Below are 27,800 nucleotides of genomic sequence, written 5' to 3'. Positions count from 1 at the left end.
CTGAGGTTGCGTGCATGTTACTCTGTCCAGGATGTTGATCCATTTGGTTGCTTGAATCAAAGAAGCATAATTATATGCTTATTTTTAATAATTGTTGATACTTGTTTTAACTGATTGTTGTTGTTGTTCTACACTGCCCAGGATCACATCTGTGAGATGGGCAGCCGTATAAATTTGCTAAATAAATCATAAATGGTGCCCCCTCTCATTTCATGTGCAAAAGTCATCAGAATTATCACTGGAGTCCTTCTTCAACAGTAGCACTAGAGCAACATTTTCAATGGTGCCTCAAGCAGGAAGTCAGTTTAGTGGAACATGACAAGTTGTACAGCACACAGCTTTCTCCTGTCACATTTTGTTTCCACCTCCCAATATTTGCCCCACAATATGACTCCCTCACTCTGTCTCTTGGTAGAGTCAAGTCTTGACTTTTGATTCCATTGGCATGAATCTGTATCTGTTGGCATGGGGAAGGGGGCAAGCATGACTGAATATAGCCTTCTTTTCCTCAAATATTTGATCACTGGGATGAAATGGTAATTACTTACTTTCGTACAATGCAAGTAAAGCATTAATTGGACCCTTTCTCCTAAGGAAGGTGGGGCAGAAAGCTAAAATAATCTGGAGAAGAGGAAGTGAGGAGAGAGGCAGTTGACCAAATAAAAGGCCAAAAGTCAGTATATAGTAACTGCAGAGAGAGACAGATAGGTCTTGTGACAAAAGAAACTACTATTCTGTAAATAAGCAGAGAATTCTGTAATTGTTGTAATAAGCAGTTACAGAATACTGTAATTCTGTACTCAAAACAGAAATAATGTACATCTGTATTATCTGTTCATACAATGTGGTTGTTAAAGTGTTCATTGTTTATAAGCAACTGGTCAATTAAATAAATGAGAGGCAGAATATAATGCCTTCTCCATGCCTCTGATGAGGGAAGGTTTAAGAACTCTGGCAGGAAAAGAACTGATGAGGGAAGGTTTAAGAATAAGAACTCTAAATTGAACATTCTTGGTGGTGAGAGTGAGATTTAAATACATTTATTAATTCCTCCAATAAATTTAGAAGAAATTATGCTATTTGTGATAAAATGAACAATTAGTGCTTCACCACAGGCACTAATAATTCATCTTCTAACCAAATGAATTAGGGAATGTCATATGAATGGATATGAATTAGTATGAATTAGGAGATGCAGTTCAGCTTTAATCCAATTTGAACTGTTAGTTCAGTTTGGATCTCCATTCAGTCCAATTCAGTCCAATTCAAATTGACCAAAAACCCCAAATCAGTTTGATTTAGTGCTTCTATTCAATCTAGACCTCAGGACAATTCAGTTTTCCAAATCATTAAAAAAAAAAAAAGTTCAGTTCAATAGTTTGATCTGAGCCATCACCCATTTGGAAAGTTGAGAGCGCTAATCAGATTGCTTTTGAACAGCATCTCCAAACCGAGTCTTTATAGAGCTTTTTATATAGCCCAGGACTTTAAAAAAAAATCTCAACCAGATAGATTATGTGCCTAAACTTCTATTTCTGAGCAAATACAAATGGCAGAGAGCATGATGCACATCAAAACTTGTATCAACATTTCTGGGGTATAACTTGAGCACCTCTTTGTTTTTACTTTGAGATGTAGGGATGGCTGTACTCAGGGACCAAAGTCAAGACTTTTGGGATCTTATGCAACATATATATTTATGCAATGAAACCAGAAGCACAAAACTTAAGTAATAAATGAAATTCTTTTATTTAACCAGTTTCAATAACCAATTCCCATTCATTCTCTCATTCGCTCACGGTTATGAACTATCTCTCAACCAGACCAAACAGGTACTAGAGAACTTGGAGAAGACGCTACATGCAGCAGATGGATGATCCAAGTCAGAAGTCTTCCCACAAGTCTCACAAGCCCATCCTTCTTTATGGTCTGCACAGACTCACAAACATTCCCTCTGAGTAAATTCTCCCTTCTCTGGTAGAATTTACCGTTAAATAGTTTGTCTTTAAATGCATACCACCTTTTCCAATAGAGTGTGATTTCCATTTACTTGCCTAGTCTCCTTCCTGTTTCTCATCATCTTAGAACGACTGATCCTCTATTGGTGTAAATCATGTCCAGTAGCTTCTATTGGTATCTGCCTTCCCATGGTCACAAATGGTATCTCGGTTCATTTATAACAAAGTCTTGGTTTCAAAACTCAGCTGGAAGTCTTACTGGCCTGCAAGTTGCTCTCTTGCTTCAACTGCTGTAACTGTATCTCCAATCTGCTTTCTTGGCAAAGGTGATCATAAATAGTACTGATGATCAGGGGTATCCAGGGAAAGTCAACAATCCCAAAAGAGCGTGTGCAACCAAGCCATTGAAGCCCTGCCCTTTTTAAACATAAATCACACACAGTAAAAAGGGGTGAAACTTTGCCTGGTCAAACCTACCATTCAACATTGTTGACTCTCCCTATGGAGGCCTTGATGATAGTTAGAGCACTTTGCAAACTACCCTCATTTCTCTTTTTCTTCTCTCAGGTCAGCCTGTGCATGATAGAAGTATATACTTTTTGAAAGGAAGAGAATTGTTTTGTGTCAGTTGCTTACATTTGACCTTTATGAGGTCTGACAGCTTTAAAACATGGAGCCTGCCTCTGGTCATTAGGACATATCTAGTCTTGACCACAGTTAGGCTTAACTGTGTAGTTCCTGGGTAGTTCCAATAAGAACAATTGAGATAGTTCAATCCTGGAAAAAATGTTATTTGCACAAAGGGATGAAATATTGCCATTCTGGGAACTGAAGTCCACACTCTTAAACTTGTCAAGGTTGAGAAATTCTGCTCTAGGAAATCAGGCTTGTGCATAGAGCTAGTGCTGGATCTGGGATGTGAAATATTGTTACTTTATCCTTGTCACATAGTGGTTAAAGTCTTTGATTGGCATCCTGGAAACACGGGTTCAAGCCCACTGAACCCTAAAAGCCCCCTTGGTTACTTTGGGCCAATCATTCTCTCTTAGCCCAAACTATCTTATGGGAGGTGGGTGGGCTATGTATACCATCTGAGCCACTAAACAAAAAGCAGGAAATAAATCTAACATGTGAATGAATGAATCCTTCTTCCAAACAGCTGATAAGCTAAACATAATCTCCTTAATAACTGTAAAGATAGAAATTCTGCAATTCGATGTCCACATGGAGCAGTCCCCTGAAACAAAGTTATATGAGCTATTTCAAGGGGAGTAGCTTTCTTTAAGCTTTTGAAATGCACGCCAGGGGTCATGCTCCAGAAGGTCAATTAAATATGAGGTGATTTAATTTTCATTTCAAAATCATTTAATGATATTACATCAAATATACACCAGCATATATTCATTCTTTTCCAGACCAGACCAAAAAAAAAAAAAAAAGATTTAATGGAAAACTTTTGAGAGGCTTTGGAGACTATTCTATGCAAAACATATTGCTGCCCAGGCAAATGCCATGAACGTTGAAGAATACCTAAGGGAGCAGACTGTCTGTGCTAGACAAGACATAAACTGTGTTTCTGCATGCTCTTCTTGCAGCAAATTGTCATATGTTATTAATGTACTTATATTCTTCCTCTCTGGCTGCCTAATGACTCATGGCTAGAGCTATTAAGGAAAATACTTTTGAGGAATAATGAGGATCACATGTAGGAAATGTTCCCTGAGTTTTTGCTTTTCTTTCTTTCTTTCTTTCTTTCTTTCTTTCTTTCTTTCTTTCTTTCTTTCTTTCTTTCTTTCTTTCTTTCTTTCTTTTCCTTCCTTCCTTCCTTCCTTCCTTCCTTCCTTCCTTCCTTCCTTCCTTCCTTCCTTCCTTCCTTCCTTCCTTCCTTCCTTCCTTCCTTCCCTTTGCACAGTGATTGTTGGCTGGACTTTCCTACTGTTAGGAATGAGGGCTCTACAGAGCTTCAGTGGCATGCTTCAATTCAGGGAAACTTTAATCCAATCGCCTCACCAAAGCAGATTGGTGAGTCAAAACAGGAACCCACCGTGAAACATCAAACTGCTTTTCTGCTGCTTATGGGGTTCTTATATGTTGCAACTTCACTTCTATATACAAAAAAATGTCAAGGGAGGTTGGATAATGGGATGGGCTTTTGGACTCTGACCTGAATAGTCACGCAATGCATTTTATTGCCTTCTTAAACTCTCTGCCTCTCAGGGCATTTTGGGGGTTGCTAGGCGAACCCTGCATTGGGCTTTATTTAGTGTTTCAGCTCAGCTTCTTGAATGTGTCCAGCCTTAAGCCTTAACACTGCCCTCTCCTGTCTTTAGGGAATGATACACTTCAGTGTGGGTCCTGCCAACACAACTGGAAGCTCAATTGAGTTCTCAACAGCCTGAATATGGGCTTATTTTAACTTCTGCATGGTCCAGACAAGTGTAAGTCTCTTGACAATGAGTGAATGGCTGCCTGACTAACACTCAGACATGCTGGCTCAAATTTCTACTGTTTTAAAAATAGACCACAAACATCCACCCCATCCCACAAATTTGCAGAATATTTGGCAAGGCTATGAAGTCTGTCAACTTCACTTGACTTGGTTTGCTGCTTTGGAACAATTCCCTGCTTCAGTTCATGATGGAGTTATTCAATCAAAGCTTGGTTGAGTCGAAATGCTCCACTGCAGTTCTGTACCACTCCAACTTCAGAATAACATTTGTTTTCCCTCTCAATCTACAGCTGTCATCCCCATTTGGTTTTGTCTTTTGCTTAAAAATAAACCATTTGGGAAGATACCTGATCGCCCGATCCAGTAGAGGCTGGGAACTGCAGCTGGCAGTTGAACAACAAAGAAAAGAGGTGTTCCACTTTGGAACAGGCTGTGGGAAGCATTTCCAAAGGTGAATCAAAGAACTGCTCTTGGTACTATTGACGTGGAACCTTGAGGACCAGCTTGGGTGCCTGCAGGCTTCTTACCTGCTCAAACAAAATCCCTTGCAAATAAATAGATAGTACAAAAGCTCACAGTTCTCTAGGAATTCTTCTGTCCTGTTACCTTGTGGGGGAACATCTGCATCCTTTGAAATGCCAAATAAACCATTAGACATCAAAGACCCCCATCCCCTATGAAAACAGGTCACTCTACTGAGCCAGCTGACAATACCTGCCAGAACTTGAAATGGAACTCACAGCTACCTTTTCAGAGTTTGCATTGTAGGACTCTGGCACAGATGTTAGGATATTCTCTACCAGATCAATTACAGCTCAGATCAAAATATTTATCAAACCCAAAGAGAATAAGAAGTATCAAATAGCATGTGTACATTATTAAAGTCAACTAATTTGATCAAGGAAAGAAGGGATGAAATCAGCAAAGATTTCTTTCCCACTGGGAGATGTGAGATGCTGAATGCCAGTTTACATCACAGAATGCCTATGTATTCTCTTCTAGACTGAGGCTTTGGGGCTCAAAGAAAGACCCACAAAGAGACAAGATGCCTTAGGCAGGCTTGAAGCAACAGTCACAGGAATGCTTAGTTACTTCAACAAAACAGAAGTTCCAAGGAATGCATGTGCTTCAGAAGCTATATCCACAGTGGAAAAAAACACAACTGGATTTAAGGCAAACTAGGGCTTCCAAGCAAAAGGTCAGTAGGTTTGTGGTCTGCATGAGTGCATTAAGCTTCATCTACTGGGTTGTAGCCATCATGCATCACTGAATAACAACAGGGATCTTCAAATGGGGAATGCCAGTTCTGGAGTATAATGATGATGCCAATCACAGATGAAAGGAGGCTTTGTCTTACCATTTTGGGTTCCTTCAAATTCTTCAGTGTGTACCCTTTGAAATGAATCTAAGGTGCTACAATCTCTTGAACTGTTTTGTGTACTTAACAGCCAACTTCTGCATGAGTGAAATCCACTCCAAGAGGCATAGGATTAATTGCATATTTAAATGGTCAAGAATTTCCACTGCAACCATTTCTGTAACCATTTTCTCCCATGGAGATGTTTCTTTCTTTCTTTGTTTTTTGATGTTAAAATAGGAAAAAAGAGCCAAGAGTACTGTGGCATCATATGGATTAACTCATTTATCACTGCATAAGAATTTGTAGACTCCAGTTCATCAGATAAAGCTAAGCATTAGGGATCATCAAGAAAGCTTCAAGTCTGGTTAAGGTGACAAACAATGCCCTCAGGGGAATTGTTTGTCACCTTAATACACACCCCAATAATTTCAGGCAGATCAAAATGCTATTCAAATGGGAATGCCAATAAATTGTAAAACTGTTGGGAATGCTGCTTTGATCAGGACAGTCAGTTCAAACTACTCTATTCCTTATTCTTCCCTCTGAGTAAAGCCTCTGTTCCTCAATACCCCAAAACCCTGGAAAGCTTCATTCAGGGAAAACGTCACAAAAGATTTACCATGCAACAACATCAGCTTGCTTAGCTCCTGAGATTAATGGAATACCTTGTAAGGGAAGTCCTTATCTCACATGAACATTGTCTTCCTTCTCCTCTTGCTACTTAAGCAGTTCATGCCCTAGTATCACTGTCTCCATGGTGAAAACAGAAAACACTGATGAGCACAGGCTCACCTCACCACCAGGCTGCATTCTCAGTGATCTACACTGGGTAGTAGTCAGCTGTGGACCATCGGAAGTTGAGGATAGTGCCTGTGGAGAGGGATGGAAGCTTTTGGAGAAGTACATTAGCCATTCACTATACCAATGGCTATAGAGAGGGTATGGGTCAGTATTAGGGTTACCCTAGCATTGATTGCTTTTAAATATACTTCTAATATTGTTTATATTGTTTAAACTACACTTTCATTTTGTACTTTGGACGTTTTTGACTTTAATTTCTCAGTGCTAAATTCACATACGTCAAGCAGCAGAGCTGGATGAAGCTTCAAAGCCATGCTTCCAACAGTCAAAACTTCATCTGAACCCTCCCTCAAAGCAAATGTGAGCATTCAAGCAGAGGGCCACTTTGATGCAGCAAACGGAATTGCTAGTGCCTCTGAGGCCTTGCCATGTGATAGCTTTTCTGCTATAATATATCAGGTTGCAGCTTGAATTCCATATATAAAGAACACTCAGAGGGAAAGTGAGTAATATTTTGGGATGGCAGAGCTAACTATGTCTTTGAATGCTCAACTTCTTGAATGTGGCCAGCCACAAGCCTTAGCTTTGTTCTCTCTCCTGCTAGCAAATTATTGGATTTCCATGCTATCTTGTCAACACAGCTAAGTATTCTGAATATCAGTTCAAGGCTGCTTTCTCCAGTATACACACTTGGGCCAAATCTTACTTTCTTGACTGGGGTAGGATTAAATCTCTTGAGAATGAGTATAGAAGTGCAAGGCTAATGTGTACAGGCGTTGGCCTTAATGTTTACTGTTTTTAAGAAAAGGAGGTCAGAAGGACATTAATTCCACTTATTCTGTGCAACCTCTTGCTTTGTGGCTTTTCTATGGCATTGTATCTCACTGTGCCAACCTGATCCTTAGTTAGCCTCAGCTAACTAACTGCCAGCAAACCAACTATGAGCCAATTGAGTCCTGCCTAAAAAAGACCATGGTTTGTCAATACGTCCTGCCTAGCCTGACATCCCAAAAAGGCCAGTGATGAAGGTAAAGTCCTTTAGGAGGGGACAAACTTTTCAATCAGTTATGCCAGCCTTCCTGGAATATCACAAAATCCAGTGGTCAGAGGCAATGCATAACACCATCGCACAAGGCCAAGTCAATAAGCATACTGAAAGTATCATTCAAAAAGCAAGTGAAAAAGTAACAAAACTAGTTTGTAAAGTTTTTATTTCTTAGTTGGAATAGGACATTTCTACGGTGGTTCAATCAACACAGACTTTTTGCTGGATAATGTGAAGGCTATGCTGTCCTTCCCTCATGCCTGTTATCTCTACAGGGGGTATATTTCAAAAATTTATAGTGATGAAATCCTCGAAGTTATATCTGTCTGAAAGCAGAGTTATTGTCTATCAAAGAGTTCTCCATTCCTAATATATTTTTATCCCATTCTACCAAAAGATAAATCAGTTGAAGGTGTTTTGATGCTGCCCCATTATAGCAAGTAATCTTTTTTTTTTTTTTGCTTTTTTAAATATGGAATCTTAAATCTTGATGTGGTTTGAATCTAATTGGCTTGTCCTTCAATTAAAAAAAAGCAAAATCTCAAATCAAATCATGGCTTCTTTGAATCTCATACTTTCAATTTCAGTTGAATCAGGGCTGATTCACAGATGCCTATTAAACAATGATCAGTAAGACCTTCCATTTCTCAAACAGAATCAACTTCAGATCAAAGTACCATGAAACTGCATGACAGATATACTAATTAATATTTTGGAGCGGTATATTTGCTATCTTTCTAATGTTTTATTATTTATTATGTTTTATTGTGGTAGATCTTTCCATACTCCAACTGTAAACTGGAGTAGACATGTAACAACTGAAGAGGACCTACCATCAATAGAAGATATTCCCCTACATAGTAAATTACTATGACTCTGGGAGTAGGCGTTGTCCTATGGAGCTCAAGTATGTTATTCAGTGCTATAAAGATGATGATAGAGAGATAGATAGAGAGGGAGGGAGGGAGGGAGGGAGGGAGGGAGGGATGTTTATGATCTATAACTTTTTTAAAGAAAAATTGCTCTTATTTGAATTATGAGATGTTTGCAGGCAAATACTTTGCACAGAATTGAGCATCAAAACAGATTGTGTGTACAGTGTGAATCCAGCTGCTCTACCAGTCATCTATAATTTCATCTGTAGTATTCTGAAATAACCAATTTCAGTCAGTAACATGATGAAAAGACAATCAATCCAGCACTTGTGCAGATATCATCCAACCAGCTCCAAAGATTCATTGTAAGCTGTATTATGCTCATCTGATTGCAAATTAACCAACACTGTTAGTGTTTTGAAGTTTTAACTGTAATTATAACAGTGAAGCTGCAGTTGACATGGATGGGCAAAAGGGACAAAAAGACAATCAACTAAATGCAAGAAGGTTAAGGAACACATCTGGATCAAGCTCTTGATGATAAGCATATGCTGTATTATTTAGACAAGAAGAAAAAAGTTTTCTCTTCCAAGGAACATCCTACTCAGATCACATACAACACGCAATGCCATGTGTTAAACTAATCCCCCTTCAATCAGTGTAACTTCAGCATATGAACTTTTTAATCAATCCTAGATCAGGAAAAAGAGGTATAGATATTTTTGTCCTTCCCATAATAATACAATTAGTACAGATATGATAATGAACAAAGCTCAAGTGCATAATATGTGTATTACACATTTATCTGTATAACCTTTTTGAATCAGTGTCCAAATGTGGATGCTGTGAAACCGTGTCCAAGAGAGTACAGTGCCAATAGCATACAGACTTTTAAAACATTTTAAAAATTTGCTATGAACATAATTTTACAGCAAGTTAATAAATGTTCATGAAGTTCCTTAATATACATTAATGCACTCTAGTCCACTAGTCACTAATGCACTAGTATTTAGTGGGCATCATTTTAGTGGGTCAAAGACTGCAGGGAGAAAAATGTAATGCATCTTAATAGTTTTTCCTATGTATTTTTTGGCATTTTCCTATGAAGGATAAATGCTATCCAGATATATTATTTCTCCATCAAGCTGACTACTCTCAACAGGTACCAGTGTCCCCAAATAATCTAGTCGTAAACAATTTGCAATTTGATTAAAAGCCAAATATTAAAAGAGCATTTATTAAGCTGAAGCCCTATTCACAGTCTGCACTGTATGGTAAGAATGTCCCCCAAGGACCCAACAGCTTTGCTAGATCCCAAAACTGATTGCTCTGATGTGCCAATTTCTATCTAGATAACTTGAGACCAATTTGTTGTTGATGTTTTCACCCACGACACATTTGAACTGATCATATTTAGCAATGTTTTCAGCAAAAAAATCTTTGTACATTGAACATAGGTCACTGCTTAGGTCCAAAACCGAAATCCCACTATGGTGTTGTTGTATAGACAAAAAAGCAGGCCACTCCTGGATTTCATTTTTTAGAAGCCTGTCTGCCAAATGGTATATAGGGTATTTAAGAAAGTACATTGTGAAATTAGAATCAATGTGATTATTCTCTTGAGAGATTATATCTAAAGAGCTTTAACTTTATCACTCCATGAAACAGAATCACCAATGTATTGTCCTCTGATCTTGTTCAATTTACTCTGTGCAAGACAAAATGCTTCGAGAGATGTCAGGCTGTGTTTCTGAAACAGCATGGATAATTAAGCTTCTCTAACAGCATCATTTAAAACTTGTAATGTTATTTGGAATTACAGGCTTTTTAGCTTTTTGTGGTAGTATTTAGAAATTGGATTATCTTTATTTTGCTCAAAGTGATCTAAAAGAGGATTGTAGTTGCAAATAATTACTTAAGTGCAAAGTACCTAGACAACAAATATCTTTCACTGACACCAAGTCGCTGATTCACATTCAGCAGAATTCACTATTTCTTTAAATTTGATTTTTGGTGGAAGACTGAAAAAATAGTGTGCAGACATTTCTCATTAAAGTTTCAATGTCTCTTTTCAGCTTGACCTCTTTCCAGACATCAAAAATCTTCAAATTCACACAGCATGGAATGCAATTTGGCTGGATTAAACGTAGAATATCACGTTTCAGCTACTGAGTCTTCCCAATACCGTGGAGGCACTGTCACAGCTGTTGGACATCAACAGCATTATCTTCATTAGGTCTAGTTTGAATTTTTTTTATAAAACTCTTGATTTCAGAGACTACTACAATGGCATCATAGCTTTGCCACTGTAATATTCCCCCAGTGAATGTTGTAATCTGTAGAATGCATGAATCTATATTTAAAGTAGCATATCAAATATGTGTTGATGGGTATATCTATGTTTTTATTAACAACTAAAGTATGAAATGCTGCCAATGCTATTTCATCACTGATATTCATATAATGCTGTTGATCATTTCAAGAAATTTAAAGCATGGTATTCATTCCTCAGCTCTCTTGTATGTGCACATAATTTCCATGTGCTTATTAATATCCTAAAAAGAAAGCATCAGATGATTCATTTTAATAGCCCATAAAACCCTGTCAGTAATAACCTTAATTTCTTCCAGGTCTGAATGCTTGTGATGAAAACAAATTTCTCTTCCCTCCTTTTTCTTTTAAGCAAAATCCTCAGCACTCTTCCTCATAAAGAAGGGTTTATGTTTCTAAGTCTTTGCACACTGTCTGTATGAGTTTTACTCAATAGATGCTTTAAGAAATCCATCTTCCATTTATCCTTCCCCATTTTTCCATGGAAAGTGTTCTAGGAGCTTTGGCATCATGAAAATGAAAGCAATCCTAATGATATGTGACTGTGGCAGAAAGGGCTGTTCACCACATTTCCAGCAATCTGCTTTTCTTCCTGCCCTCAACAGTGAACAAGTCATCTTGGAGCAAGCATGCTGTATAGATGACCTCAAAGTTCAACAGGCATCACTTTGTGGGATATTGTGGGATTCCGTAGACTCAACCAATCAAGTACCAATCGTGAAAATTTGAGGTCACTGTTTGCTTGTGCTTCAGACTTCTAGATAGTGACATTTGGGGGATGAATTATTTATCTTCCTTTTTCAAAATTATTAACATTTACTTTCACTGGATTAATATGTTAATCTTAATGGTGTGGCTTGCTGTCAAGAACTGGAAGTTCTTCAATCCGTCCCCTGGCACGAGTAAGCCTGTCCTATCATCTTCAACTTTGACCGGCTGCATTGCAAGTCAATCAGCTTCTGGATTATGTTCCCCGTTCCACCAACCAATTCCACACAGGAAGGGCCCAGAAGTTACAAAGACTGTTTGCCAGAAGGATCTAGCAATAGAAGGGAGTCATTGGGGCAAGAGCATTAGAAAGCAGCTTGACTCACAGAATGGGGGAGGATGACTAAGCTAGGAAGAAGTTGCTATGCTGTGTAAGTGAGGCTTCCGTGTGCTATGCAGAACTTCATAGATGCAGCCTGTTTAGTTTCCAGGTGATGCTTTTCTAGTTTCTTAATTGATTTGGGAATGAAGGTTAAATAATTCACATTTTAAAAAGGTATTTTATTTTTTGTGCATACTATCTTTTGCTGCGCACGTTGGGTTCGCAGTCTGTGTACACCCAGCTTGCTTCTGCCACTGTATAGGCCCCAGAACATATGCAGTTGAACACAGTAGCCTTATATGTCTGTAAATCAATTCTTGCTGAGATTGATGGGCAGTGGGATTTTGTGATGAAGAATTATTACAGAATAATGAACATGTTTTGGTGGTCCCGAGGGTTCTTAAGAAGACCGTGAGAGCTGTTCTGCTAGATGGTGCTTAAGGCCTACCTAACCTGGCGCCCCATTTCTCATGCTGGCTCACCAGATGCCTCAGGAGATGAAGGCATGCCCCCACTTCTTCTGATGTTTCCCTAATAATTGTTTTGTGTGAAAAACCAAGCCCAAGGCGTTTCTTTACTGAAATATGTGCTTTTTAAAATGTGTGTTAAAAAGTGCCTCTGCATGACCTAAGCCATGTCCTTTTCAGTTTATCAGCCACTCCCCCAGTAAAAACATCTTTTAAAAATTCCTATACCACCTCCTGGCTCAGGCAGCCTAATCCTCAGAACTAGCTGAGCTCTGCATCCTGCAAAGCTCCACAGCCCTCTGCACATGTTTAGAATCCTCTCTTCTTTATTAGCTTAGGCCTGATCTTACATCCCCATAGGATTGCCATTCATGAAGACTTGGCCACAGGCACACGGAAGCAGATTCCTGCTCCTGCTCTAGTCCTATTTGCTTTCTCTTCTTGCTGAGGCAAAAGGAGCAATGGAGCCCATATTTATCAATAAAGCTGACATTTTATTTCAAAAGATCAAAAGCACAATAACATGGCAATCTCAAGATAGAAAGGTAAAGAGATTCCTTTCTCTGGAGAACAGCTGATAATGATTTTTTTCTTTTGTAATGCTGATAGCTGCCAGGACATAACAAAGCTAAAGATGTTTTGCAAGTCAGCTATATGAGAGGTACATTTGAACTTCAGCAGTTGTTTTTAACTACAGATGTCAAATCATTTATGCTAATGAACTATTATTTTCAGGATTTGGTTACTCTGGTGTCAGTGATGATGTACTAACTGGACAACATTTCAGAATAAAGAAGCAGGCATTAATCTATCTTTTGAAGCTCATGGTATACTATCATGTTCTACTTCTACTACAGTTGCCTTAAAATTAAACACCTTGAGCACATTATTATACATATGTACATATATTTATATTTTCATTGCAGCTTCTTATATAGAAGTGATTTTTAAAAATGCCTGACTTTTTATTTTTTTTATCCTGCCTTTATTATTTTTACAAATAACTCAAGATGGCGAACATACCTCATAATCCTTCCCTCTCCAATTTTCCCCACAACCACTACCCTGTGAGGTGAGTCGGACTGAGAGAGAGTAACTGGCCCAAAGTCGCCCAGCTGGCTTTCATGCCTAAGGCAGGACTAAAATTCATTTGCCCAAGGCCCTCAAAACCCTCAGTCACCTGTTTCCAAGATTTTAAAGATGTTTAATGCCAGGTACATCTTTAGAGACTTACAGGGCAATCCTGTTTATGGTGAAATATGAACTCTGAGGCTGGAAATTTTGAGACAACTGAAGTACTGCTAATATGAATTTAGCAGGGTTTTTTCTTTCATGGTTGATATTGTTGCTTTTTTCTCAGTCTCCTGGAAAAAAATTATCTCCTTGTGGAAAACATAACCATGGACTGATTAGCTTCCTCCAAAATCAATATTTCTTCTCCATCCTTGAACAGGGGGAGCAAGCTGTTGTATAGTCACTGGGTTGTCCTCCCAAAGTTCATTAAATTATAGGCTGAGGGACTTCCTTCTCCTGTTTTTGTAATGAAATGTCATGGTAGATGGATAACACAGTTTCCATGATTGAACTATAACATTGTGAATGCTGTGAATTATAACACATCTCCACTTTAACAAATGCAGAACGATCCACTGCATGTTTACTCTGAAGTCCAACTGTGTTTGACGAGGCTTACCTTCCACTAATACCTTTACAATCACAGCCAAACAGTGAGATCTGATTCATGTTTAGTTCAATTAAATTAAGTTCAGTAGGTCTTATTTCAAAGGAAAGGGGTTGTATCTGAATACTCCAGCCCCACTTGGCTCCTTCCTGTGTAAGAGCTGGAATATTCCTCCTTTGTCTATCTTCTATCTTTGGATGCTCTCCACATGATTTAGAACCATGATTTTTCTAGTAGAAAATAAGATGGAGTGATCTTTAAAGAGGACTCTATCATGGCATGAGGAGTGCATGACTCATGGAGTTCCATAGCATTTTTCAAAGTATTTCCTGGTTAAAAAATGGCATTAAAATAAATACAGAGTAGAACATTGGATAAGAAAAAAGACAGATTTTGTTTTTAACAAAACTAGCAGAATGATGTGAAACTTTGACAGATGGATTACAAATTCAATACTAGAGCTTGCAAACACTTCAAAGGGGGTTCTTTGATTCAGTGAAGCTTCAATTGAATTGCCCCAGTGAAGTAACTTCATGAACTAAAGTGGGAACTTGCTTTGAAAAAACAAATTAAATCAGGTGTTAAATCAGGAGCGCATCATAGCCTTTCAAAATGCTTCAAAGATTCAAAAGCAGACTATTTCCAAAGTTGTTTCAGACCATAAGCAATGTGGCAACTTCATATAATATATGGAATGATGGTGCTTAAAGACTGTTTATTGTGGAAAGGGAAAGTGTGTGACTAAAGCACAGCTTCTAGGAGTGTGCAGCTATTTCGAGCTGAAGTAGGAAAAGGGCCCATATATTGCTGCCCTGCTGTGGCCTCTGTAATTCAAACATGTATTTTCCTGAAACCATGTGGCCACTGTGCACACCCAGAAAAAAAGTTGTGGCTTCTTTAAGGAGCCTCCAGCAGGTACAGCAAGTATTCCAGTGCTGAATCCCAAGCACCTTTCCAGGAAAAGAAAAAGAAATCTAACTAAATCTAGTACACTAAGACAATTCAGTAGAACTTGCCATAACTTGTTTCCTTTGCTAACTATCTTTGCTTTGATCACATCCAGACATCGATGCAGGTGCTGCCTTTTGTTCTTAACGCTTCTCACTTCTCTCTTTGTCTCCATGTCCTCAGTTCCATCCAACCACGACTTTCTTGGTCTTCCCCTTCCTCTCAATCTATTCATCCTTCTTTCATGCGTTTGTCCTGCAATTTGATCTTTATTCATTCTGTCTCTACGACCAGACCAACTCAACATAATTTTTTTATGCTGTTTGCTCACTTTTTGTATTCAATCTACATTCCTTCAGCACCTATTCATTCTTGATTCTATTTCTTGTTTTACCGTAAACATTTAAATAATCCATACTCATTGCATCGACGTATTTTTATGCTTGTCCTGACATATCCAACTTCCCTATAACTAAGTGGGCAGAAGCAAGCTCATAGGTACAGGCATGTTTGCTTCTTCTGACAAACATCCATCCCTTGCAAAAGACCACATACCACAAACAACCTTTCTATTTGCATATGTTAAAATGTATCTGTTTATCTGTTTCCCCATCTTTAGTATGCATTCTACCAAGATAATCAAATTCACCTACTTTGTCTAATCTTTTACCATTTATGTATAGCTTGCAAACATTCAATCCACTCTCCCTCTCAGACATAACTGCCTTGGTCTTTGATATATTCAGTTTCAGTTTCATACTTCTCATGCATCCCATACTTTTTTTAAACATTTGCTGTAAATCATTCAGGTTCTCAGTCAATACCATGACATCATCTGCATACAATATTGCATGTACATTCTCAAGAACCAAAATTCTTCTAATATTACCACAAACATTTTTAATATATTTATCCATAGATCGTTAGCAAACTAAGGAGATAATATGCATCTTGTCTTAATCCTTGCTCAGTGTTGAATCTTTTGCTACACACCTCATTTATTCTCACACATGCTTTATTTTACTTCCATCGTATACTGTGTTTATTGTTTATATATAATAAAACTTATTAAATACGTTTTTCCACAGAGTAAAAACAATATATATATTGAGATAAAGAGAAATGGAGAAAAGTAATAGAAAAGTGAAAAATAAATGTAGAAAAGAAGGAAAAAGGGAAAAAGAAAAAATAATAAAGAAGTGGCTTCTGGTCTTCTTAACAGTAGTTATAAGTATATTTATATTCTACCCTCTCTCTCTAAGGTTACATCAAAGTTTCCTTCTTTCCATAATCTACCCTTTCTAATCATCAAATCCATAAATCATCAGTTCATTTTTTCCTTTTTCAGCAAAAAGTCCATGAGGGGTTTCCAGTCACTAATAAATGTAGCTGTTGATCTTTTTCTAAGCAAACAAGTTAATTTTGCCATCTCTGCTAGATTTGTTACCTTCGCCAACCATTCCTCCATTGTGAGTATTTCAGGATCTTTTCATTTTTGCACATATAATAGACTCATAGCGGTAATCATATATAAAAATACTCTTCCATGGCTCTTCTCTAACTGACTGTCCATTAATGCCAGCAAGAAAAGTTCTGGTTTCAGTTGAATCTTAGTCTTTAAAATTCTTTGTATTATTATATGTATTTGAACCCAACATTTTCTGGCTTTTTTACAAATCCACCAAGCATGACAAAATGATCCTTCATCACACACTGTCTTTACTGTGTGCAGCAATCAAGCTTCATCTCCATATTTGTACAAATAGTTTCATAATTCAGACCTATTCTTGGTCATATACTTTTTCTAAATCACGCTCACTTTTTCATACTCACACATTTCCCAGTGATCTGCTGAATAAGAAAAAATCTGGTCTACGTATCTCCTACCTGGCATAAAGCTTTCCTACGCTTCCCAGGTTTGCTCCCTGTTGCCTTTTGCAGCCTTTTGATCAGAATTCTGCCAAATATCTTTCAGGCACAGTTAACAAATTAATCCCTCTGAAGTTTTTGCATTCACTCTTTTTATATTTGCATTTTTATAAAGCATCAATAACATCAGTCTTCCAAACATTAGACACATATGCAGTCTTCATACATATGATAAACAACTCACATAGCCATCCTGTAAGCAAACCACATCCATATTTGAACATTTCTTTACATATACCTTCTACACCTTTAGCCTCATCATTTTTCAACATTTTCACAGTATTCTTGACTTTCTTATCATTTTTTCTTGGACGTTAATATTTATAGCGCTCATTTCAATTTCATTCTTCAACATATTATTTCCATACCAAATGCTGAAAGACCCTTCCAGCATTCCTTCATTTCAGTTTCATCCTAAATCATTTTAATCACTTCTGTTCTTAATTCTATTAACTCCATTGGGAACATTTTGCTTAGCCAACTTCCAAACCAATTTTTATTTCCATCAAAACCACTCTGCCTTTCCTTTGCTTCTTTTAACTATTTCATGTTTTGAGTCCATTTTTGTAAATATATATATGTATGTATGTATGTATGTGTGCACATGTGTGTGTGTTGCAGCAGTCACTCTCCAATATACATCTTTTCATATTTATATTCACTTTCACTTCATTCCAATAAACATCATTTGTCATAGTTTCCACTACTATAACTCCATACACTTCTGTAGCACTTTGTAATACTCGTTTCACTCTTCTCTAAGCCTCTGTCCTTGAGCTCACTTTCCTTTCATTCTATTGGAAGATAAATCCATCTTCTAATACTTTTTCATTAAAAAAAACTATACTTTCTCTTCTTCCAGTTGTATTACCTTTGCTCTAGTTTCTTTAACTTCTTTTTTTCCCCCTTTCTATGTCCATTTTTTCCCAAGCTACATTTTTGATGTTACCAGTAATGGTCTGCCTCACATTCAGAGCTTCTCACCACCTTTGTAGCCTTCATTAATTCTCTCAAGCTTTCATTAGAAACATGGAAATTAATCATGCTTTTAGATTCGTATCTATTCATGTGTCTACATAAATAGACATGCCCATAAACCACATATTAAAAATAAAGTTTCCAAGTAGATACTCACCAGAGCAAAGGTAATCTCAGTTTCACTCTTTGGTGTACAATTCTGCCCTTGTAAAGAAATAAGGTCCCTAGAAGTGACCTAGATTGACAAGAAACATTTTCTAAGCAAGATGCAAATTTACTGCCTGAGAGATTTGTTGAAACTGAATTTTATTAAAATCAAATTTTGGGGGTAATTCTGTAGTCCAACCTCTTCTTCTAGACAAATTCAACTCTTCCTGGAAGAAACCCATAGGAAACATTTTTTTATTTTTGTAGCACCTCATTAATACTCATAGGGCAGGAGCAAAATATTTCCTTAGTAAAGCATTTTAGATCTTGATTTATAAATTGGAAGATCTGAAGTCCCAAATTTAATTTTAGGAAATTTTAATTTTATCCCTATTTTTTAAAGATTCTTTCTCTCACACACAGAAGGCATTCACTAGGCAGTTTAATCCAATGATATTTTTACAATTGGCCTATCTGGACTTTGCTTCAATTGCTTCCCCCCCCACAAAATCTACATTAAGAGGGGTCTCCTTGCATTTTTATTTGAACAAATTGCTTTTATTATTTGCTAAATAAGCTGATGTGCCTCTTTGTTATTATGTTCTTATCCAGTCTGCACCCATGGGTGCTGATAGAATGTATGGGGAAGTTCTAGGCTCAAGCAATCTTGTCCTAGGTTATGCGTGGTTGGTTGAAGGCGGGGTTCTGCTACTAACTAAATCTTAGTCACATGGTCTGTATCTGCCTCCTTAGGAAGGGAAGTCAGTGTGCCAGTCTGGGAAGAATGAACATGCAGCTCGTTGCAGGGCATAGTCAAGCAACTGATCACCTAAATAGCAGCAATCAAGAGGGTTGGATGAAAGTGGGAGGGAAGAAGCCACTTTTGGGGGGAGGAGGAGGAGGAGGAGTAGTAAATGAAGGAAAGTAGTCCAAACTAATTTATAGTTCACTATTTCAGGTAAGCACCTTTGGGAATCTGTCTGGATCAAGCACCAGAGTTGCTGGGAATAGGGTGGCATATTAATAATAATAATAATAATAATAATAATAATAATAATAATAAGAAGAAGAAGAAGAAGAAGAAGAAGAAGAAGAAGAAGAAGAAGAAGAAGAAGAAGAAGAAGAAGAAGAAGAAGAAGAAGAAGAAGAAGAAGAAGAAGAAGTAAAATAAAAATACCTGAATCAGAAAGGTTACCTAGTGATGACAGAGAAAGACCACTATAGGTCCTCTGAGTTGGGATTATAAACATTAATGGGAGAAAGAATAAAGCAATTCTGCTACCTCTTCCTAAAGCCATTTCCTCTGTCTATCTGAAAATGCTTTTCTCTATCTTTCTTTCTTTTTTCTCTCTCAAATAATCCAAAGAAGCAAATCAAACATCCTTTGCAGGACACATAAGTCAGGAGAGAACTGGAAATGTTTTTCTTTCTCTTTTTTAAATATATTTTTATTAACGTTTATATATATAAAAACTAATTCAAAACTAAAAAAATCTACAAACAAAAAGAAAAAGAAAGAAAAGAGAAAGAAAGAAATGTAAAAGATGACTTCCCTCTCCCTCCAAACAAGTATATGTATTAACAATAATTTAACACCTTCTCTAATATTACTAAAAAATAGCCCTATTCATCCTCTTTCTCATTCCTAAACAATAACTGAGTGATAAAAAATATTCAGCAGTCAGTCTAATCAGCAAAGAGCCAGTAATAATAAACTATATATTTTAAGCTTAAACAAATAGGTCAATTTTGCATTTTAGCTTCTAAGTTTTTTCTCAGAAATGAAACCAAAAAGATCCCTCCCCTTAAGCATACAAAAGACCAATAATAATCACATATGTGTTTTAAACTAAACCAAATAAATCACTTTTACAGGTAGAAATCATTAGAAAAAAAAATTCAATATTAACAATCCAAGATCAAAACATGGACAATTTAGCCTTGATCTGATAAATCCACTTTGAATTCCTTTCTCTTCTTTTTGAAAGGCTCAGTCTTCAGTCTGTTCTCCAAATAAAACTGCAGATAACATTCTCTTATAATTCTCTTCCTATCTACTTTCAGAAAAGGTTTCAGAGATTTGGTATTTCCCTTCACTATGTCCAAAATAGGATAGTTCTTAACGGCACTCTTCCAGTCCATTACAGCTTCTTTCTCCACATCATTCTCATAAACAAGCAACTTTGAGTCCATCTTCAGATCCACAGCATCTTTTTTCATATCTTCCATGTCTCTCTTATAATCTGGCATTTCTTTACAGTCCATTTTAGAGTCCTTATTCAAGTCATCCTCCACTGCTATTTTGCCCAGTAAAATCTTTTCTTCTTCTACAACCTCTGTTAGCTCCAGTTTTACAAATATTTCCTGGACACATTGATTCCAAACAGCTAAAAATTCTTTGGAAGAAGGATACTCCTCCATTATGTTAAAAGAGATATATTGTTAGTGTCTGTTCCTTCTGACCTTGAAAGCTCTGTCTTATCTTACATTTATTTTCAGAAGCCAAACTTTCCCAGGGCAGATTGTCTTACAATTAAATCCAAATTCACTTACTGTATTTTCTTAAACATTTAAAACAATCCTTTAAAAAGCTGTTTCAAATCCATCTAGCCTCGTAATTGTTCCAATCAACATTCTTAATTTCCTTTTGCTGTTTCCAAACGTTAAAATATTTCTTTTTAATCTTTAAACTTACTTTGGTCTTCTTTCTCCCAGGATAGTAGGAAATTCTCCCGGTGTACAGCAACTTGCCTTTCAGGAGGTTTTTAACTGCCAAGTAAATCACAAATAGGCAGTTTACAATATTAGTTGAAAGACGAAGTAAAGCAAATCTAGTGTCTGTTTGAAGGCTCCACACCACGGCTTGGGCTTGATGTTTCCCTCGACTCCCAGAGCACTCCATCCACTAGAGGTTGCCAGATTGCAATCTCTTCACAGGGAATCTCTGCAAGGAGTACCTGTGGGTGATCCTGTTGATCTCCTTTATCTGGAGATGACTTCAAAGAGCTGGACCGAGGCCAACTCCTCTAATTGCCATGGGCTTCAGCTCCACAAAGAATAGAGCTGTATTCAATCAGCCATTTCTTCCCTGGAAGCCAACTGGAAATGCTTTTCTGTGGAAAGATGAATGCCTGCCTCGGCTTAACTGCCTTTAGCAAATGGCTACATTCATGTCACAAGTGGTACTGTTGAATGGTTAGGCTCAGCCCTACTAGCAAATCTTTTTTTTAATTATTAAAGATTTTCACATAAGTAAAAGATAAACATGAAATTATATGGAGTAAAATTAAAGAAGAAAGATAAAAGAAGTAGAAAAGACAGTGCAGGTAAAAAAAAAAGAAAAAAATATAAAGAAGTGACTTCTGGTCTTCTTTATAGCAGTTAGAAACAAATTCATTATCTCTCCTCCCTCTTTAAAGTTACAACATGGTTCTCTTCTCCACATATTCAACCCTTTTTAATCAGTAAATCCATAAATCACAAATTCATTTTTTTCTATTTTCAGCAAAAAGTCCATATGAGGTTTTCAGTCTTTTATAAAAGTACTTGAGGCCTACTAACAAATCGATGCTTAATTGATCCAACTCATGTCACATGCTCTGCAACTGCAACAAATACACACACACACACACACACACACACACATATATATAGAGGGAGAGAGAGAGAATGTTCTAAACTGGGCTTCTGAAATAAATATCTGAAATGTTTAGGGTTTCAAAGCACTTTTACTTTCTGATCTTTTTTGAATAGATAGATGATGGAAATCAGGTAAAAGAATTTTAGCACTCAGGTGAAATCATGATTGTTGATCTGGAAGGCTGGGACAAAGTGCGATGATGTTTACAAAATCCTTTGATTGTCAGGGATGATGTGGTGGCCTACTTGATCAGAGGAGCAGCAACCCATTTCTCAGTAGCTGCCATAAAAGAGACAACAGGATATCATATTAGAATGGTTCAACTTTGAGGGTGGAATGTTAATTATAAAGCTCAAGTAAATACATATTCAGCTTCCTCTAGTCACAGAAACACACACACACACACAACACACCAGCCTTCAGGAAGAGTTTCCAGGCAGTAGTAGTATTCTAAAAGGCAACCACAACATACAATACAATTGGTGAGGTGATATGAATTTTCCTTGATGGACCACTTTGGGCTGCTGCAGAGATGAGGCAGTACTTTTCATCAGGGTGATGGAGAGACATGGTTTGCCTCAACAAGGTACTGCACACTGCCTCATAATTTCCTTCAGCATTTGTAAAACTCATACGGAAGAACCTCATCCGTATGTGCTGTACCTGCCTGTACAGAGACCTCTTCTGGATTTTGCAGATGCTGCCGAAGGTAGTGAAGGTGTTTGCAAGTAGAAGAACAGGCTGTAGTGAAGCAGTCAAAGCAAAGCCCTTGCTCTGGGCAGTTTCAAGCGGGTGCGCTGCTCCAAGCCTAGTCAAAGCAAACATCTCACTGATGATCTACACAACCTTACAATAAAATACACCTAAAACAATGTCCAACGTATCTCAGTGGCAATGGTGGTACTTCTACAAGTGGGAGCCACGAGAGAGAGAAGGCAATTGCTATCATTTTTATTTCAGGAAACAGTTCCGTAACGATCAGAAAAAAGCCAGATGAATATTATGAATTTTCCTCCAAAATATTTTCATTTTCCCCTCAAAATTCCTACTCTTGAAATCCTTGAAATCCAGTGCTCCTCACTGGAAAACTTCTTTCAGCTTCCCTGAAGCTTCTACGTTCCCCCAAGCCCAATATGCACAGATTCAGTTGCAAGCTGCAATACAAAGTTGAGAAAATAATGTGGCTGGGTACAGTGGATTGTATTGTTGCAAAAAATAAGTGCCTTGCTAGGTTGAAATGGTGGAGTAGAAAGGCTGAGCTCATCTTTTTTTCAACAGGAAGAAAGGCTTCCCCGTGCCGTTTCTTTTTCAGGATTTCTATTAGCAATGCATACAACATGCAGCTTCAGTGATAGTCACAATGGCAGCAGCTGTCTTCTACGGAGATGTGTCCCTCATCTAGACCCAAGACATTATGCCATAACAAATTTGCTGTTTGATAGTGATTAACAAGATCTGCCATAAAAGCCATGGCATTAGTTGCACATCTGCCCAGACATGTGCCGCAGATGACATGTAGTAATCTGACAGGCATGAATAGATGTGTAATTTTTTTTTTTAATTTATACATAGACTTATCCCCGCCCATCTTCCAGCAGTGGGGGACTCTGGGCGGTTTACATCAAGTTAAAACAATAAATACATAATTAAAATTTATAAAAAGACAAACACTAAACACTAATGCTGTGTTTAGACAAAATGAGATAAGCCTTCGCATGCCTTCCTGGCACAGACAGTCCTGCAAGCATCTCCAGTAGGCCAAGTTGGCTTTGACAACAGCTGGTAGATTTGTGATAGTGATGTCAATCCATTCTACAGTGCACTGCAAATGGTAATGTTGTTGTTGCGGTATAATGCACCGTTTGGGCTAACTTGAGGGTACAAACAGATAAACACAATGAGAGTTTTAGTAATATATAGATACTCTTCTGTCAGGCCTAGCCCAAGGAACTCCAAGAGACAATGCCAATTCAGTCCAGCTATGTTTATTAGCTACAACCTCTAGCAAGAATCTTCCCAGACTAAAACCTCAGTTCCCAAAGTCCTCCAGCCACAACAGTGTGAATTCCTCAGGGAGGTGCCAGTCTCATCCTCTTGTTCCTCTCACGCGGTTCTGGCGAGCTAAGAAAATGTTTATCTCCCTGAGCTCAGCCTTGATAATTCCATTCCATCACATCTTCTTAGATTATCATGGCACCATCCAACACTGGGATAAAAAAAAAAATGGTCAGCCTAAAATTTATTGTTCATTCTGGTCACATCAGATTGTACTACCTTCTTCTCAAAGGATGGCCCAATGGGTCACAGGGTTTTCTAGTATTAGTAAATTAGCAGAGGCTGGCTCAGTGTGGTACAATGGCAGAGAGAGGCAGACCATAAAAAGTAGCTGGCACTGAATGAGTAGAACTCACAGCCTTGCCATTCTCTTTCTAAAAAACAGTACATTTGTAGGAGGCGACCAACTGTGTTAGCAAACTATATATTCATCATACCAAGACATGCCTTTGCCCCAGTCTGCAGGTTTTAAAAATAAGTCTGACTTTGACTTAAGAGTAGGTATTGGGATCATCAACCTTGAACCCATTTACAGTACACTGACAGATGAATGGAATTCCCACTTGTACTGGCGGGATTTGCACGGAAGTTTATCTTTCCATTAGCGCAAGAGAAAGCAAAGGATTTCAGGCTTGTGGCCACATTAAAGAAAGTGAGAGCACAGAAAGTGAATGAAGGGATATAAGAAAGGAGCAGCCATGCTGTGTATGTGCAGAATGGCAGCTGCCACATCTGTGCATGGAAAAACTGAGGTTGCAATGTTTGCACATGTGCTGAATCACAGTCACTACATTTGCACATGCTTGCAGTGTGCCATGAAATATGCACAAAAGTAAGTTTGTTCACAATTGTGTGCAACCTGGGGACTGCCTATATATAAATAAATGCTTTAAAAATTGAGGAAATTACTGAGAACCAATTGAAGGAAGGGGGAATTTTGTTTTTGTTAACATAAAACGTGAATCGTTTTTTATTCCATCCTGGAGTTAGGTAATAATACTTTCATTTGATTAGGCAAAACAGCATGGAACTAGCTTATGTTAAGATGTCTGTAAAATAAGATGCCACTAGAATCCAAATCTGGGGCAATACACTTCAGCTGATAAATTGCTCACTAACTTTCCTTTTGCCAAGTTTCAGAATTTTCAGTGACATGCTTCTGAAGTACTTGCAAACTTGTGCTTAAATTAATGCAGTTTCTTATGTGATATTTTGTACTCAAACTCTGTATTATGGGTAGGATAAGAGCCAAATGTATTATAAACATCACAGAGAGAAAGCAATTTAACTGTCACGTTTGTGAAATGGTAAGTAACATATTCTTGAGGAGTGTCATTATCAGAATGACAATATTGTATGTATGGGGAGAAACCATTTCCATGAGAGGAAATTCTCACTAATGACAAGAATAGACATACAATTCCTGATAGGCATTAACTGATTTAGTGGGAACTGAGAGAATCTGACCAAATGAACAACCATCTAACACAGATATGAAACATAATAGGGAGATAATAAGATGTCCAAGCCGTAGCTGATGTGCATACAAAATCAATAGCTGCCAAATTTCATGAAAGGTAGAATTTTAGATCACAATATTACATTTAGTCATAGCTGAATAAAGTCCCAAAATGTACCATTTTATTAAAATATACAATGTTTTCCTATGGAAGTGTAGGAAGTGTATTGCCACAATATTTTATGAACTTGTGTGTTACTACTTGTTTTCTTTTAGATCACTAATTTGTATCTTTCATCACATAGCCAATATCTCCATTTCATATACATACCCAATATCTCCATTGGATTGCAGCTTTAAAAGTGGAACCCCAAAGGTTCAAACTAATAATCCTAGAGCTGGATAGCCACTCACATAACAGACATTAGAAAGCTTTAAAATGATTAAATAGTGCATTGACCTCTCATTCTTAACCTTTTTTTCAAACACACATAGCAATGGAGTAACTTAGTCACGATGGCTGTTGCTTTTCTGTTGAACTTTATCTTTCCCAGATGGTAACACATTAACGGCTTTCCTGATCTTTGCCCAGTATAGTTACAACTCTAATACTTCTTTCATCTGAAAATCATATCTGTTTCTGCCTAGATACTAAGAGAAGAACTTGAGTTGATATGGTTCCATATATTCAAGTTCATATATATTGAGCTAGTAAGACTTGTAGTATGTTTCGGAACAAGATGTTTTAACTACATGTGCAACCAACTGATAACTGAAAAATACGCTAGAAATGCAATGTGTGTGTATATGTGAATCCATGAATCTCTCCATCCATCTGAATTGGCAATAATTCCACAGGGTGGAAAAAGAGGTTTATGGATTCTTCCTATACCTTATACCTCATCCCTTTGCCTTACAGTTCCCTACCAAATGAGTTCAGCTAGTGCCAAACTGCTGAAACCCTCTACAAATGCCACCCAGTTATTTATGTCACTACAGTTTATGAGTGAAGAACAGGATATGGGATTCCACTGAGATCTTCAGTGCTTAACTGGTGACAAAGTGAAGAGACTGTGATGCATGAGCCTAGCTAATACTTCATTTATTTATTTATATTGGCTACAGCCACTCATTCATCTAAGAATGGCTTACAAGGGTTAAAAGCAACGATAGAAACAAATTAAAGCAAGAATAGAAATGGTCATGCAATTGACAACAGACAACTCAAACTTTGTTATGGGTTGAAGGTTGTCTTAAAGGACAGCAAGGTCAGGGCTGTATAGAGCTCAGGAGGAATGTTGTTACAGAGGCAGGTGCTGTGACAGAGAAAACACACCTCATGAGTCCCACAGGATGACATTTTTTAATGGACGGGACCCGAAGCATGCCAACCCTCTTGGGTCTTATTGGGTGGGCACACAACTTTTGTATATCTGGTAATCCAAGGTATGGAATCCTTGGGGCTCTCTGAGCTTGGTTCTTTTTTTGCAAATGTTTCATTACCCAGCTAGGTAACATCTTCAGTGCTAAAATGGGATGAGGTTTGCTCTCTATTTATCTGCTGTGGCCTGCCTTGTCAGTGCTGATGGGGGTGGGGGTTCTGTTTTGCTCTTCTGGTAGTTCATTGATTAGCATATGTTGACTGCTTGATTGTGTGCCTGGTGGTGACCTTTGCTTATCTGGGTGATGATTGCTGGAGATGATTGCTGGTGAGGAGATCTTCTGGTCTTTTGTCTCTTTTGAATAGTATGTAGATGCTGTTAATCTCTATGTGTCTGTTAATTGCTGCCTTGTCTGAATACCAGGCTTCCAAGAATTCTCTTGCATGTTTGGATTTGGCTTAGTCTAAAATGCTGACAGTTTCCCAGTTAAAACTGCGGTTGAGTCTGTCCATGTGTTGTGCAATTACAGAATTTTCATAATGTCTTCTGACTGCTAGTTGGTGCTCATGGATGCGTTCTGCTAGTTTTCTGCCTGTTTATCCTACGTAATGTTTGTTACAGTCCTTACACTGTAAGTTGAAGATGACTCCTGTTTTTTCTTCTTGGGCAACTGGGTCTTTTGGTTTACTTAGGATATTTTGGAGTGATTTTGTTGGTTTGTGTGCTACAGAGATGCCATATGGTTGTAATACTCTGTTGGTGGTTTCTGAGACGTTTCTGATGTATGGCAGTGTGATCCTTTTCATGGCTTGTGTGGGTTGTGTTGTAGTAGATTGAGTGGTCAGGCACTTTTTGATAAAATTATGTGGGTATCCATTTTGTTGGAAGATGTTGTATAGGTGGTCTTTTTCCTTTTTCTGCTGTTCTGCGTTGCTGCAATGCGTTTGAGCTCGCTTGAATAATGTTCTTACACAGCTCCTCTTGTGGGAGGTCGGGTTGTTACTTTGGTAGTGGAGTACTTGATTGGTGTGGGTTGTCTTCCAATAAACTTGGGTTTCTAATTTCCTGTTGTTTCCTCTGCTGATGAGGATATCTAGGAAGGGTAGTATGTTGCTTTCTTCTTCTCTGGTGAATTTTATTCCTTTGAAGATGTTGTTAATGGTTTCATGTGTCTTCTCCTCAACCCATTTTAGCACTGAAGATGT

The sequence above is a fragment of the Python bivittatus genome, unplaced genomic scaffold (assembly GCF_059951505.1).
Source record: "Python bivittatus isolate LINGU-HERP-01145 unplaced genomic scaffold, Pbiv_v1 ctg000020_np1212, whole genome shotgun sequence".
Lineage (NCBI taxonomy): Eukaryota > Metazoa > Chordata > Lepidosauria > Squamata > Pythonidae > Python > Python bivittatus.
The sequence above is the reverse complement of the archived record's forward strand: the minus strand, read 5'-3'. Positions refer to the sequence as shown.